At 34.5% G+C, this 17,447-nt stretch overlaps 1 long non-coding RNA gene across 1 annotated transcript; it reads right to left on the bottom strand.

The window, feature by feature from the left end:
• Positions 1-12,763: 12,763 nt before the first annotated feature.
• On the bottom strand, positions 12,764-17,447 carry LOC127699031 (uncharacterized). Its single transcript, XR_007981026.1, has 3 exons — positions 17,191-17,447; positions 16,039-16,123; positions 12,764-12,957 (listed from the first exon to the last, which is right to left on the bottom strand). It is a non-coding gene; the product is annotated as an uncharacterized LOC127699031 (long non-coding RNA).

The following is a 17,447-nucleotide window of genomic DNA, read 5'->3' on the forward strand; positions in this document are numbered from 1 at the left end:
TTTTAAATTGTAAAACTATTATTTTTCATCATGCTCTAAGTTAGTAACTTCAAGCATTGTGTCAAGAGGGGCGAAAGATACCAGAGGAACAGTCAAACTCATAAATCGAAAATAAACTGACAACACCATGGCAAGAAAAAGACAAACAGACAAATATTAATAGTACACAAGAAACAACATAGAAAACTAAAGTCTGAGCAACACGAACCCCACCAAAAACTGGGGGTGATCTGAGGTGCTCCGGAAGGGTAAGCAGATCCTGCTCCATATGTGGCACCCGTCGTGTTGCTCATGTTATTACAAACCCGGTAAATAGTCTAATTCGGCAAGTCACATTCATGAAAAAGGAAGGGGATTGTAGTTACGACGTAAGAAACATATCCGATATCATCTGTGAAACGGTTATTCCATAACGGTCAACCAACTCGTGATGGCGTCCGTATAATTTACGAAGGGATGATTTCAACTTCACCATTTGGAACTCTTGGTTAGAAATTGATGGAGAGAAAATGAAACTGTCTTAAAATCTGATATAGTTGGCAATATGCATACTAAATAGACAGTGATACAGCAAAGTGTTTAAGTCATTGTGTTTGCATCTCTGCCTGTCAACATGGTGTATGCCAAAGTTCTTGTTGTTTTTTTTAATGCTTTTAGGGGGATGTCTGTATACAATTTGCTTTACAAGATGTATGCCAAACATGCATACATGTATTTTAATTATCGGTAATGTAAACAATTTGCAATGATCTGTCTTCACTGCATATCATAAGTCGATATCTAACTGGATTAGCTAATAGATATGAAAATTAGTGAATTTATAGCATTATACTATGGTAAAATTGTTTATAATGGCATATTATACACTGGAGTTGTAAAAATAAATCCTTCAATCAGGAAGCCAAAGAATTGATGCTTTTTCTACATGTTCTAGGTGTCGTCCTTTTCTAGTGAAGCCATTTTTACTTTATTAGCAGGAACAGCAAAAGGTCAGGTGTTGTTCATTGATGTCGTAGTTTTCTAGGAAGGCATTGGTTTAACCTATCCAGTCACTAAGAAGTGTTACAATTCAATTCATAAGCAACACATAAATAGTTACATGAAAGGTATAGCCACTGTTTGAAAAATGCTGAAACGAGAAATGGAAACTACATATTATATACATATATATATATGTGTGAATATTAAACACTTCACAACTTTAACATTATCACAATTACTGATTTTAGAATTTATATGAACTAAGGGTTCTTAGTGGTTGAATTGAAGTCGTTCCCTTGAAAGTATTTTTGTCGCCATGCATCTGATTGAAGATCAATGAAATATGTCATTTCCTTATTAGCATTCATTTTTCCAATTTGAACACTCTTGAAATGTGCTGTTCTGATCCTTTCGCAATAAATGTATGTTTAATTTGTTTGAATTACTTCTTTTTTTGTTTTTAATTGCTCACTAAATTTTAAAATTTTCTGTCTGTCTTTCGATTTTGTTGATAGCTTTTCATATTACCCTGTTACAGTAACAGCTTCTTACATACACACATCACAGAATGCTGCAGTGATCATGTGACAAATGTACTGTACAGTTTTCCAAAACAAGGACACATCATACAACCTCCTTGTAAAAATAAGGAGATGTGGGATGATTGCAAATGAGACAACTATCCACCAAAGTCCAAATGAAGTGGATGTAAGCAAGTATAGGCAACTGTACGGACTTCAACAATGAGAAAAACCAATACTGTATAGTCAGATGATAAAAGGACCCAACATGAAAAATAAGAAACAATAATTTATAGCAAAACAATTTACGAAAAAGAAATACGAAATACATGAACCAATGACAACTTCAACTACAGGCTCCTGACTTGGGACAGGCACATAAAGACTAGTGTGGCCGCTTTTAACATGTGAGCGCTCACCCCACCCCCCCCCCCCCCGCTTTTTATCTTGGACTTTTGTTTCCCTAAAAGTTGTTAGAATAAGACCTGAATGGGTTAACTGAAGGGCATTGGCCATGCATTTTGAAAATCTGGATAGGGGATGAATTTCAATTTTTTTTAAATCCGGGAGACTTTAACTCAGTGGCAGATCCAGAAGTTTCATAAGGGGGAGGGGCTGGGGAGGGGGGGGGGCACTGACTTCCTTAGAAATGGACAGCTCCAGTATTATTTCCCTCAATAAATCAACTAAATTTTTCCCACAAAGCACCCCTTAAAATCCTTAAAATTGTAACTAATGCAAGGAGACATCACTATGGATGTACACATAATCGTATTTCCCATTCATTTTTTCTCTAAATACTTTCAAGGGGGGGGGGGGGTGGTAGTCCAAATACTTATGACGTCTTGCAAGGCTATTTTTTTGGGGGGGGGGGGGGGGTAGCTTGATAGTAAAACAGCAGTAAATTTCGCCACATGATGTCTAGCATGAAATTGATTGAAGTGAACAAACCTCTTGAGAAAACAAACTTAGCGTAATCAATAATCTTGTATTATAGTTTTCAAACCGGATTAAATCAGTGTGTCACTTCTAAAAAAAGAGGGTGCTCTATGAAATTCGTGGAAAATGTACAAAAACAGCTAGGTTTACTTACCGTAAATGTATCTGACATTCTGTTTTGCTTCTGGTATATTAAAATTTAGATAATAGAGCGTATTTTTCAATGAATTGTCCATTTTCTTCTCCGTGACGGGAACTCCTTCATTGATCATTCACATTGTTTACATTTGTAAATGACGTCATATAGGAGTGCGTGACATAAGGTGTTATTAGGTCATTCAACGCAGATAAATAGTCCATTTGTTCTTTGACTTTTTATCATTTACCAATACAAAGTATAAAAAAAATATTTTGTTTTGTAATCAATTGCTATTATTTTAATTAAGTGTACTGGTAAAAAGTAACTCGCGTAAGTCAAGTGCTATCCGTCTATAATTCCCTCCGCCTTACGTCAGAAGGTCCCTGACGTCATTTAAAATTTTGTAAACAACTTGGAACCTTGTACAAATTATGATCGCCTCATTTTTCCGTAATTTTAATTTGCAAAAAACAGATAACTGTCATGTCAATAAAGTGATCATAGTCGTGGAACTTGAGAATCGGTTTTCATTTTTAGATTTACAACAGTAAACGCTTTACCGGTTTGCCTTGCAAATTAACGCTTTTCTGTTTACCTATCGGGAGAAAATATAGAGGTCAGTGGTAGGCTTTTAGTTTAAAAAAAAGATCGAAATCAGCGTTTAACCACAACTACTGAAGTAAAGGATTTTTTGGAAACACCAAGGTTCGTATGCTAGCATACAGACCTGAGAAATACAATGTATACATAAATTAAATGTATACTTTAGCATACACCAGGTTCGTATGCAGGCATACAGACCTGAGAAATACAATGTATAAATCAAATGTAGACTTTAGCATACACCAGGTTCGTATGCTGGCATACAGGCCTGAGAAATGCATGTTAATTTATTACAATTCAGTTCAGCATACACCAGGTGTTCAATATGTCAGATTCACGATTTTCAAGTGCTTGATAAAAAGAAAAACGTGTTTTTCTTTTATTTTTCTCGTTTTTGCACAAGTTTGTCTTATGAGCGATAATTCGACCTATTTGAGTACGAATTATGGCAAATGACCGTTAATGAGAATTTCTAATTTTAGATGAGAACGTGTTACAGACAGTATAAAATTTCCTAACCTTATTGTTTTAGTTAACATCAAACATAATTAATCCAGTCAAATTAACAGCTGAACTCGCCATTGCCTTTTCAAACAAACACACTAAATGTGTGTACTTTCTGTTCAGATGCATGTTAATATATAATAGACTATAAAAAAACTACAATGTCAAAAAATGTCTTTCTTTTCGGAATTTACTTCAAACGGGGTTTCCTAAGGGGTGACGGAACGTTAGACTTGAAATATTTTTTTTTAACTTTAAAAGAGATACGTATGATTTATTTATAGATTATATATAATCTTTGTTTATCTGTGAAAAAAAGAAGAAAAAATAACAGACATTTTCGCATAATTTTTTAACGTGTTTGTTAAAGGACGGCCAATTTAGGCATTATATTCTTTAATAATAAAATACATGCTTGATGTCAGTATTCACCTCAATAATAAGATACATGCTAAATGTCAGTATTCACCTCAAAAGCTAACAAAACCTTTAAACAGACTTATTAAGAAGGGATATAGTTAAGATACTTTTGTCAGGTCATTAAAGATTGCATATTTTGGCTTTAATATTGATTCACTTATAGGGTCTTTGCATCGGAATTAAACATATTTATTCTAAAACCAGTTGTTGGCATGACACGGGTTATGTTCTTCTCATATATTTTATTACGGTATAATACTAAACCCCTAACAGGAGGGATTGTGCCTGATATTCATATGATGAAGACATAATCTTTCAATCAGTTTAATTGAGGTCTGGAGCTGGCATGTCAGTAACTGCTAGTAGTCTGTTGTTATTTATGTATTATTGTCATTTTGTTTATTTTCTTTTGTTTCCTATTCTGACATCGGACTCGGACTTCTCTTAAACTGAGTTTTACTGTGCGTACTGTTGTACGTTTGTTTTTCTACATTGGCTACAGGTATAGGGGGAGGGTTGAGATCTCAAAAAACATGTTTAACCCCGCCGCATTTTTGCGCCTGTCCCAAGTCAGGAGCCTCTGGCCTTTGCTAGTCTTGTATCATTTTTAATTTTAGTTTCTTGTGTATAATTTGGAGTTTAGTATGACGTCCATTATCACTGAACTAGTATACATATTTGTTTAGGGGCCAGCTGAATGACGCCTCCGGGTGCGGGAGTTTCTCGCTGCATTGAAGACCCATTGGTGGACTTCGGCTGTTGTCTGCTCTATGGTCGGGTTGTTGTCTCTTTGTCACATTCTCCATTTCCATTCTCAATTTTATTAAAAGATAGAAAAACATGTATGACATGTATTTCTGACTCCAAGGCCGCCAATTTATTTTTCCGCGAAATTAACGCAATTTCAGAATGGCGGGCTTTAATATCAGTCCCATTGTTGTCTTAACAAAGTAGCAACAACGGTCGTTTCTAAGGGCTTGCTTTCCGACTGACAAGAAATAAACAGTAGGACAACCGGATGTACCTTTTTGGCCAAAATGTGATTAGGCGGCGCTCAGTAGTCCTACGCCGAAAATTGGACTATTTTGCGTCGGCCGACGTCAACTGAAAAATAGCGCGCTTTTGTATTTTTTCTTCGTTCGTTTGCGGCGATAAATACTGTTGATTGTAAGCAAATCTATATGAGAAAAATATATGAATTTACATATTATTTTCATTTTTGAACATTAAAATAACAGGAAATCTCATTTTTTTATATCTGAACATAGAATTTCGGATATTGATTTTCTGCACTGTAGGATAAAATGGCTATATTAAAAATGGGAACAAAAAAATACCTATCCTTCGATTTTCTAAAATTTTTTACATCATATTCTGACTAGTTTTTGGCATCGAAATTCGTAAAGAACAGGAGTGTTCAAGCCAGGGCAAAAATTTGTTCCCATTTTAATGTAGGGGTCTCAATTTTTTATAGGTTTTTCCTTGCATGGTCGGTAGATTTAGAAATTGGAAGAGTTTCTGTTTTTAAAGTAAATATTCATTCAATTCTCATGGAAAAGTGAATCAATAGATATTAAACCCCTTTAAAAATAACAATATGTGTCAATAGATTGTAAAATAATTGATTTTTTCGAAATTGAAGAAGGCGCCATTTTCGTCTATTTTTCTATTACGTCAATTGGTCTTCTATAATTATTAGCTGTTTCTAAAAAATCTCCGCCTCGATTTTTTTTATTCTTTCATATAATTATCTTTGGTACATAATGTATATGTTATGAAAAAATTAGGCACTTCTATCGAGTAGAAATGGAGAACGGTCATCTTTATTTTGTATGTTCCCACTATGGGGGCGTGATCCTCCCTAAACCTTTTTTCTGATGTACACGATAGCTATTCTTCTCTCAAAAATAATTATCCACTAAAATTTATTGAAACATAACAAATATATTTTAAGACATCTATAAATTCTAACTGCTAGAGATTTTTTGAAGCAGAATTGCTGGAATCGACCTCAACCGATGTTGTGTCAGTATATAGACCATGCAACGTTGTCAATTTCCGGCGCCGAAAATGTCAACGTTAATGTCAATAAAAGTTGGATTCTTTACTTCTTTGTAGCAATTTTGTTTATCTGAATACCAAGGAAGTCATGCGATATGTTGAATTCATATCAACGTTATACCAAAACAGCAGTAGGACAACCGGAAGCGCCTGAGTATTGATTTCGGTGCTCAGTGATACGGTTCACTAGACGACGTTGTCAACACGTAATGGCGGCCATTGTTTGACGTTGGATTTGACATTCCACGCTATAAAGATACATTTATGACATTCTTGGATGTTAAAACTTAATGCAACACAACATAAAAGGTAAAGGATTATTTCAGATATACCGAGTTAATTATTTTCAAATAAGTGGGATCCCAAAAAATGATTTAAACGGCAAAAATAAAGTGTAAAATTATATGAAACATGAAAATTGAAATCCCATTTTTCATCATTTCCTTTTCATATATTGAATACACTATTTACACCAACCACTGGTGAATTATATTCGGATTTCGGTCTTAGGTATCCGTCCTTGTCTCCGGGAATATTATACCCACACAAGTTGTCAACATCCGTCTTCAAACTGTTCAAAGTGTTCTTCACAATCTCACTGGAAAATATTCACGCTATCACTTCGTGCTCAAATAATAGAACATTGTAAACCTCTAACAGCAAATACGGACCAACATTAATCAAATTTGAAAGCACGGATGATCACGTGTAATGCCGACTGTAAGTTCTGTAGTATTCGTAGGGTTAGTTTTAGGTCATCGGATAGACCATCTAGAGAGGTCCGAAGAACTACCCAGAAATCATCCTCTTCCGGTAATGAAATAAATGGCTATACAGACGACATATTCTACTGAAGAGCAATCCGGCCGTTCCTGACTGCAGGAACGACCATCCAAGGTATCTATTGGTATTTAGATATACTCGGAATCACAACATTGGCGCTGCGAGCACTAATTTGCGTGGTGATTTGCAATTTAGGGCTCATTTTGTGAGTTGAGGCGACGTTCGCTTCAACAGAGTTTCCCGCGGTAAATGATTCGGGGGAAACCTTTGCCGATCGTTTTGTGTTGTGTAATACTCTGGGAGAGCATATTACATAACATCACAGGGGTTTTGCAGCGCGGTAGATCCCCTGTTTTTTGCGTAGTATTGAGTATTTGTTGTTTTTTCGTATTTTCAAGACGACTTGGATCACGTGACCTGGGAGGAACGGGGAACCAGTCGTGTTGTTATTGTTCTGTTCGCTTCCGCTACTAACCGCAGACCAGAAGGACGGGTTACCCAAAGCGGAAGTATTTGTTATTCAATGAAATAAAATAAAATAAAAACATCTGTATTATTAAAAGTGTTGGTTGTTGTTGTTTATTGATAAATAAATAAACTTTGTTGAAAATCAGTGTTAATTGTTTACAGTTACAATGTCCATTATAAACATAAACACTTGTAGCTTTCAAGAGTTACTTCAGCTCCCAGGTATAGGAATTAAAACTGGGGAGCAAATTATGGACATAAGGGAGGGCAAGGGCTTTGTGACTGAGTCAGACCTAGCCACAATTTCCCATCTACGAGTGACAATGGCCCTCTTGTCCAGACTTGACTTCAATCAAAATGGGGGTGGCCAAAATAGTGGGCCACCACCTGAGGCCCAAGGCAGGCATAATGAAATGTTGAGCAGGGTTAACACACTAATAGATGGGGGACACGTTGCCTCACAAAGCACCCCATCACGGGTACATGTCCAATCAGCATTTAAGCAAGAGGCATGGCATCAGGGGCAAAGTCCCGGGCCCTGGGGTGGGCCCAGTCAGATGGACTCTGCCTTTCTTGAGTGTAGCCCATATCCCGGGGATGCTGGAGCTAGACCTAAGACCCCCGAAAATTGGGATGGGGGATACAGGGAACAAATTACAAAAAATGAGTGGAGTCAACCCATTATGGGTGACCCAAACCAAGGTAATCCCCAACATCAAGGGAGTAGTATTAAGACCAAACAGCACTGGCCAGGGGAAGCCAGTGCATGGGACAAAACCGTCCCAACCAAAAGGGGCGCACCTTCATACCCCATGGGTCACACAAGCAACTATGCAGGTCAGGGGTCAGCACCCTGTACCCAACCAGCTCACACTGGTGGGGGACAGTATGAAACACCCCGCAGTAGGTATGGCAAGTGGCAAGACAATAGGGGCGAGGACTCCAGACAAGCTCCAGCCCCAATGTATGAAGAAAGACCAAACAACAGGGGTGAGGACCAAAGGTGGACCCCTGCCTATGCCTATGGGGATAGGCAATCCCATAATCCGTACAACCAAGGGTATACACCGGTGCCCCCACAAGGGGTCACCACCGGGGGGAGCTACGGGCAACATGCTTACCCAATGCCACACAATGAGGATAGGCCCAAGGAAAACATAAGGGGACCTGACAGCAGAGTCCCCCTAAATGTTTCTTGAGGTATCAGTATGCATATGTCAAAAATATGATAAATTAATGGTTTATAAGCCGAGGAAATTTTTGCATCATTGTAAACTGAAATTAATGTAATACAGGTCAAGATGCGGCCTTCTAATGCAACTTTTGCAGTTGCCCTATAAAAACACCATCTACAAATATTGATCATTTTGCTTTTCTTATGCTAGATAATATAGTAAATATCGAAAGAAAATGATTTACGGGTTTTGAATAGGGGTATTGAAAGTGCTTAAATGAATAAACAAGTTATGTACAGTAAAAATGTGTTTTCGATGTCGAAAGACGAAGTTTCATTCTCATTCAATAATCGAATTAATATTGTTTTCACAATGCGCTTTTTTATTCACAAATCCGGCTGATTATTTTTAATGTAAGCTCATTATTACATATTTTATTAGTTGTTTTATTAAATATGACTGCAAATTAATGTTCTGGAAGATTGAATATCCTTACTGAGCAACTGCATTTACCGTCTGTTTTAGGTAGTGTTGGCACATTTCTGTGTAGTGTTTTAAGGACTGTAGTTTGTTTGTCCGACTTTTTCGCTTTGTTCATGGTGTTATCTTTTTTTCTTCATCATCTATCAGGGTTTGAGACTGCCTCATTGTTATTTTCTTGAAGCCAAGGCAAAAAAAACCTGCAAGCTCAGATATCGATGCAAGATATAAACCTTGTGCCACTACGTCCGTTTGTCTTTAAGTGCACATATGGAGACTGTACATGAAGGGATTTTTTTTCTGGATAAACAAATAGAGTTGAATAGTTAGCAATTCAAATGTACCATTATATCTCTGCTTGTAAGCTATCTCATAATCTTAAAACAATCTTACTAAAATATAGATCTCTGATTTCGTTATCCTCATATGATATACTAGCATGCGAGTTGTAACAGATCTGAATTTAAATCAGATTGTATAAACCCATACTATTTACACTTTGTGGTTTTTCACTTGTCAACTAGTATCACTTCTTATTGTTATGAGATCTTTGCACCATTAGAAACCCAAATGAAAAATTATGACTATGGTTTTATACTGTCTCATTCTTATATATGCCCATGTTTAATCAATGCATGGCAGATGATCTATTTAAAAGAAAAATGACAAAAGTACCGTACTCCAAGGGAAACTCAAAACGGATTAAAATTGTACATCAAACCTGGCTTTATAGCAAGCTAAACATATCACTTGTATGAAAATAGCGCTCTGGGTTTCTGAATGTCTCAAATGAGAATAGTGTGTGGTACATTTACAAATGATTTTTAATGCAAAACCATAGGCAATTGAATCTAGAATAAAAGTGGTTTAATTGCATATTTATATATCAGTTTTTATAAAGAAAATTTATTTGTAGCATGTAACTGTAGTAATTTACAACATCTACATCAAAACTGCTTTGTTTGTTTAGAGGTTGCCTACTTTTACAAAAGGCCATTGGTGCTGATTGGTTGAATTTTTGTATGACACCTGCACAGTAATATCGTCATTCATTCTAACAAATATAATAAATGTATAATTGACGGGGATTGCCAGTTTCTGCTGAAGGTCGGTTGATCTCTCTAGGCACTCCGGCTTCCTCCTTCAATAAAAACTGATAGCCACAAAGTACTGTATATGATAAAGATATATTAGGTCTGGAGCTGGCATGTCAGTAACTGCTGTAGTCCTTTGTTGATTTATGTTTCACCGACTTTTTGCTTAGTTTCGTCAGTTACCTGTTCTGACATCGGACTCGAACTTCTTTTTAACTGAGTTTTGCTGTGTGTTTGTTTATTTTTCATTTGCTAGAGGTATAGAAGAGGGTTGAGATCTCACAAAATTGATTTACCCCTCCGCATTTTTGCGCCAGTCTTAAGTCAAGAGCCTTTGTGTTTTTTTTTTTATTTTAATTCACTTACATATTTCGAAGTTTAGTGTGAGTCCGTTTTCACTGAACTAGTACACATTTTTTGTTTAGGTGTCAGCTTAAGCCTGCCTCCGGGTGCAGGATTGTTTAGTTATGTTGAAGACCTGTTGGTAGCCTTGTGCTGTTTTCTGCTTTTTGGTCGGCTCTTCACATTCCCCATTTCCATTCTAAATTTTATTTAGTAGTCAATAGTGCCGAAAGTGGCGTTAAACACCAACAATCAATCAGTCATCTTTATACTACAGTGTAGTTTTTTAACTACTCCGGAATTGAAAGTGTAGTTATATATATATATATAGAGTCTATAAGAATCTACCAACCAGTAAACTTAATAGGTATTGGATCATCAAAATTGACAATACTACACAAACAGGGAAAATTATATGAGTCTAAAAGATTGTGTAACAATACCGATAAATAGATGGAAAACAAAACACTTAAAAGTGTTGAATATATATATATCAAACATCTATTCTCATTGGTTGACCATAGGCATATATAGTGATAAGATTATCTTAGTTGGTCATCAGTTTGGCTCAGAGGTCGGTGAATTTCATTTTCTAATTGGAGTTTTTGGTATAACTTGTGGTGCAGGTGCTTGATGTCATAAACTCAAAAAAACATAAAAACAAAAAAAACAAAACAAAACAAAACAAAACAAGACAAAAAAAAACATAAAATAAAACCATAACAACAAAATAACAAAAAACAAAACAAAAAATAAACAAACAAAACAAAACAAAACAAAGAAGTTACAGCGAAATGGAGTCAATGAGGTCTTGAATAGTGTCAAAAGACTCATGACTGTATGGCAATTATATTTAATTCCCGGATCAGATTAGTCAAAAACCTAAAAAGAAATACCTTCATAGACAAGGTCTACACAGGCAATTTTTTCCAACGTGATTTTAACATGGGAATCACGTGATATTCACGTTGTCCACACCACGTGAGTACAACGTGAAACGAGCAGAAACGTAATATTCACGTTGTGAGCACAACGTGAAATAAACGTTCGTCACACGTGATATTCACGTTGTATATAAATCCACATAATATCAACGTGATAATACAACGTGATATTCACGTTTAATATAAAGCCACGTGATATAAAGGTGATAATACAACAAGACTTTTATGTGAAGCAGCCACTAGGAAAAATGAAATATTGTCTTTGTTGCACTCATTGACATATCATTTTTTGTTCTTGGTCATCTCTATTTGAAGATGTTTCTCTGGTTCTTTATGGTAAAAGTACTGTAAAAGTGAGTTATACATCAATAAATTGTCTTATATTGATTATCAGTTACCTCATATGCATGTTTTATTAACCTGTTATCATCCTGAATATGTATGTAATATTTGTGGCTGGATGTTTAGCATCCATTAAAACTTATATATCTATATATATATATATAGATTCTACCACTGCATCGAGTGTGATACGATATTTATCCACTCGAGACAGTTAAATTTTCAAATTTAAAACGCGAGGCTCGCCGAGCGTTTTAAATATTTAAAATTTAACTGTCGAGAGTGGATAAATATCGTATTACACGAGATTTGGTGGTGGAATCTGTTTCTCTAATGATTTTCAAACAATACGCAGGCAAATGTATTCCTTCTTTTCGAATGATCTGCAAAAAGATGTGTTCTTTCTATGTGACGTCATCAGGCATGGTCGCCTTTTTTCATGCCGTCACAATAGGAAATTCAGAGGAAAGCAAGATAATTCAACGTCATAATCGGATTTTAACCAATGAAGAACTGAGATCAAACGAACCACACGTTGATTAAATTTTTTTATTCTATGGGTGCAGAAAGTGATAAATTGACGAAGAATTAGAGAAATATATATATATATAAATCCAAATCTTATTTAAACCATGAGACTATTTCTACATGTTTGAAACCTTTCGAATCTTCCTGTTAGTATTTCTTTTTTTGTTTGTTTGAAATTCTTGCTTTATAATCGCGTTTGTTTGACAATTCATAAAAAATCTAAAAGTATGAATACCAATGTCAAAGTCAGCTACATTTTAAATTTATACAATGTTTAAAAAGAAGCCGAATTCGAAATTGCACAACAAATAATGCAAAACCAAATGTATACCAAACAACAATTCAATACAGACTAGCTATTTTACAATGATCATTCTACAAGAGTTGTGTCCCTTGCAGGTTTACCATGACAAATCTAAAAAATAATCAGCTTATGATTAAAAAATTGTCCCTAACAGAGGCATATGTTACCAAATGTTAAAAAAAACAAAACACTTTCCACATTAAATTCAATTATATTTATATTTAAGAATATTCTAAACAGTTAACATTTGAAAAGTTACTGAAATAGTAACAAATAATATTTGATTGTTCCGTCTTCTAAATGCTCCACTCTTTTGAAAGTTTCTTCATCTGAAAGGATAAAAAAAAGAATTTTATTTACTGTTATAATATTATCTTATTCAAGCATACATAATGAAAGCTTTATTTTACTTCTAATATGAGTGTTGCTTTTGCTTTGTAAACAACAATGTGATAAAATTCTCAATATATCTATAGTTTACAACCCTAGTAAACATTATTATTATATACATATGCACTTTCATGGATCTACAATCTGTCATTTCCTGTATCCTGGCATTGCACCAGGTCATGTTTTTCTCTGATTGTTTATGATGTCTTTACACTAAATCCATTGGATGTTGGATGTGTACTGATTGATAATTTATTCTTAGATGCATTTTTTTTTAAGTTGTTATTGGCTTTGAACTAGCTGTCAGTATCTGCACTCTCAGATTTGTACTAAGTGTCTTTTTGTTGTTGGGATGTACAAGTACCCATCCACGTCCACTCTGTGTTTTTGTTGTATGTATTTCTATTTGTATCCATCTGTTGAGTTCAGCCTTTTTCAACTGATTTTTTTAGTTCGTTCTAATGTTGTGCTGTTACACCGCTGTCCCAGATTAGGGGAGGGTTGAGATCCCCCCCAACATGTTTAACCCTGCCACATTCTGTATGTATGTGCCTGTCCCAAGTCAGGAGCCTATAGTTAAGTGGTTGTTTGTTGTTTAATATTTGTTTTTTTCGTTACTTTTTTTGTACATTAATCAGGCCGTTAGTTTTCTCGTTTGAATTGTTTTACATTTGTGATTTATAGGTGACTATGCAGTATGGACTTTGGTCATTGTTGAAGGCCGTACAGTGACCTATAGCTCTTAATTTCTGTGGCATTTGGTTTCTTGTGGAGGGTTGTCTCATTGGTAATCATACCACATCTTTTTTATATGTATCATAACTAATGTGGTGATTTGCCTGTGTAAAATTGAAATGAAAACTAGACAAAGTGACTCCACTCTGAAGTAACTGTATTATAACAAAGTCATTGTAGGACTTTCTTTGAGATATTATTGTGTCTGGGAGACACAATTGATGCCCCCGCAGATGCAAAGTGTTATTTTAAAATAACTATAACATTTAAACGCTTACACCCAAAAAATGATAAAAATTCAACTTTCTCCCAAAAGAGCAAGTATTAATAAAAATCAAAACCCTGACCACATGCACACCTTCAATGTATGTACAAACAGCCAGCAAAGTGAAAATTCCTAGCATTCAAACTGTAGGAGGAGTTATCTGGAAACGCTCCTCTTATGAAAGTAAATACTCCAAAAATTGACAAAGTTCAACTATCTCCCAAAAGAGCAAATATTAATAAAAATCAAAACCCTGACCACATGCACACCTTCAATATATGTACAAACAGACAGCAAAGTGAAAACTTCCTAGGATTCAAACTGTAGGAGGAGTTATGCGGATTAACTATATACCCATAATGGGACGGACGGACGGACGGACAGGGGTAAAACAATATGCCCTCCAACTTTCAGTTGCGGGGGCATAAAAAAAACATGACTGAATGTACAGGGCCAAATAATCTCCATGGAAATGTGATGTGCCAATACTAATACAACTGAATACCAAATATCATTGGCCCATCACTAAAGGTTCCCCTTAAACTGACAAACATTTTTGGGGCCCTTTATAGATTGCTGTTCGGTGTGAGCCAAGGCTCTGTGTTAAAGACCATACTATGACCTATAATGGTTTACTTTTACAAATTGTGACTTTGAAGGAGATTTGTCTCATTGGCACTCATACCACATCTTCTTACATCTAATCACAAACTTATATGCTAAGTGACTTTAGTATTTCATTGTCCGTATCATTTCACGGTATGTATAAAACTTTCTTCTTTTTTTTTACATTCCTTTTGTTGTGTGATATCTAATAAATTTTGTATATATATATATATATATATATATATATATATATATATATTCATTATATCTCAATTTCCCTTAAAATGACCTAATCACAAACTTATACATTGTTGAAACAGCACCCCTAGATCTAGCTTTTTCAAGGCAAGACAAAAATAATGAAAAGGAGAAGACAAAAATTTTGTTCTTTATGTTTCTTAATTTTTCAATGTCTGTGTTGTTTTTACTGGTACTGTCTTGTCTATCCTTTTCATTAAAAATTTCCAAATTTCAAAACTTCACATTAGGTCAAGATTTATTGATTAATGGTTAAAAATTTACATTACTGATGGTTGATGAATATGGTGATATCTTAGTGTTAGATTAAGAGTCAATAACCAATCTGCTAGTTGCCTGATGCCTAATGACTTAGTATAACTTGGCAAAGATATTTTTTTGGAATAACACGATAGGTTTCACATGTGGAGCAGGATTAGCTAACCCTTCTGCATTATCTGAGATCACCAAGATTTTAGTGCCGTTGCGGTGCTCAGTCTTTAGTTTTCTACATTGTGTATGCAGTTGCTTGTCTTTTAGTCGTTTTTTGTTTTGTTTTATGGCGTTTGTCAGTTTGTAAATCGACCTTTGAGTTTGAATATATCCCATTGGTATCTTCTACCCCTCTCGATTATTAAAATCTACTATTCAAATGTCATTTAATTGCATCAACATGATAATCCATGATGAAGGTTTCATATATTGATAAATAAAAAAAAAACTTTAACCAAAGACTGAACTTTAAATATAGCGGACTATACATTATGGATTTTTCTCATTGTTAAAGGCTCTATGGTTGCCCATAATGGCCATTATTGCTTACATCCACTTTCTTTGAACTTTGGTGGATAGTTGTCTCATTGGCAATATCATACCTCATCTCCTCATTTTAATATTTCTATTATCACCAGTTTAATTCGCCCTTTCAGAATCTAAATAAATGCATTCTGTTCTGGGTAATATTTTCGAAAGCGTACACCAAAACGTTGTGATTGGTTTAAAAAGTTCTAAACAATAGAAATTCAACCAATGAGGTAATGTTATTTTCATTTTGGTGTACGAACAATTAGATTACCCATAATCCTTTAGATTCTGAAAAAGGCGAATTATTTCTTAATTATTCTTCCTTTGTTTAATTTGTACAATATACAAATAAGATATTAATGTATTTACTTACATGTTCAGCTATCAACAAAAAAGGCTTCCTTTTAAAGTCTGACTTGAATAGTGAAGGTGTAGCCTAGATCTGTTTTACTATGAAGCTGTAAATTAAAATAAAAATAACATCATTATGTCAATATGTGCTTAGGAACAGGATCAAACAAAGCAATAACGAGAAGAAAGGCATACATACATCTGGAAGTCTTAAAAGATGTTTTTTAGATCTCAATCCTTTGAGCCTTCTATTTAAATCTGGGTCAATGAATTAAGAAATACTCAAATAGTTCATAAAATGAAAATAAGCCAAGAAAATGTTTTACTAAGGGCTATCAAAAAGTATAGTATACAGTTTTTATAAACAAAATGAAATTCTAGATATTCCTCAAGGTTCTGAGCATCAGTTTCAGATTACTGTTCAATTTTTATGTCAAAATCTTTTAAGCTATTATTGCTGTCAACATGGTCAAATCTACAATTACCGGACCCTCATAACTTTATATTTTAATTTGAATGAGCTGTCAATAAGACAATATATGAATTACTGAAACTCTAATATTCAATTATTATAATATAATTGACAATATATTATTATCTACTTGAAAAGTAATGTTTGATGAGATTATAATCTTAATTTTAGGCATGCAAGTATAGAAATAACCTGCAGTATGAAGGATTTAATCAATATTTGGTTATGTTTTGTAACATCATTTTTGAACAATAAAGCCAAAAAATGTATACACTTATTTGCTGTCTCCTGGCAGAAAGATAAGGAAGATAGATAAAATAATTGTATTTTTTATTTTTATTTTATCTAAATTATTAATATACTATACACAACATGTTCTGAACTTAAATGGTGCTTTACCGAACAAATTTTGACTTTTACCAGCAGCCGGTTGTACGAACGTGTCATTAGTCTAATGAGTCATTACGTCTTCATTAGCCTAATGCATCATAAAGGCTTAATGAAGACTTAATGAACCATTAGGCTAATGCCACGTTCGTACAACCGGCTGCAGTACTTTACAAAAAAAAAAAGCCAGAAAATACGTAAGTAAATCGAAAGGGAGACAGAAAAAAAAGAACTTTATCATATTCTGACCTGAACAACAAACTTTATTTTAGTATACTTGAATAGGCAACATTTCTTGTTTTACTATTAAATTACCTTCAGCTTAATAACTTGATTACAATCAAAATACTACAAACTTCTGTAACCAAATGTGATTCTCTGAAGCACTGCTAAAGTATCATGTCCTTTATCCATCTTATATATATACATGACAGTATATATTTGCCTCAAATTCAGATTTTTTCTGGAAAAATAAATATTCAAATAAATGTACATGAACATGAACTTTAGTCCACATATTATGCCTCCTTCTACTGACTGACAAACAAATGTCACATAATCATCTTTAGTAA

Source organism: Mytilus californianus, unplaced genomic scaffold (genome assembly GCF_021869535.1).
Source record: "Mytilus californianus isolate M0D057914Y unplaced genomic scaffold, xbMytCali1.0.p SCAF_4, whole genome shotgun sequence".
In the NCBI taxonomy this organism is placed as follows: Eukaryota; Metazoa; Mollusca; class Bivalvia; order Mytilida; family Mytilidae; genus Mytilus; species Mytilus californianus.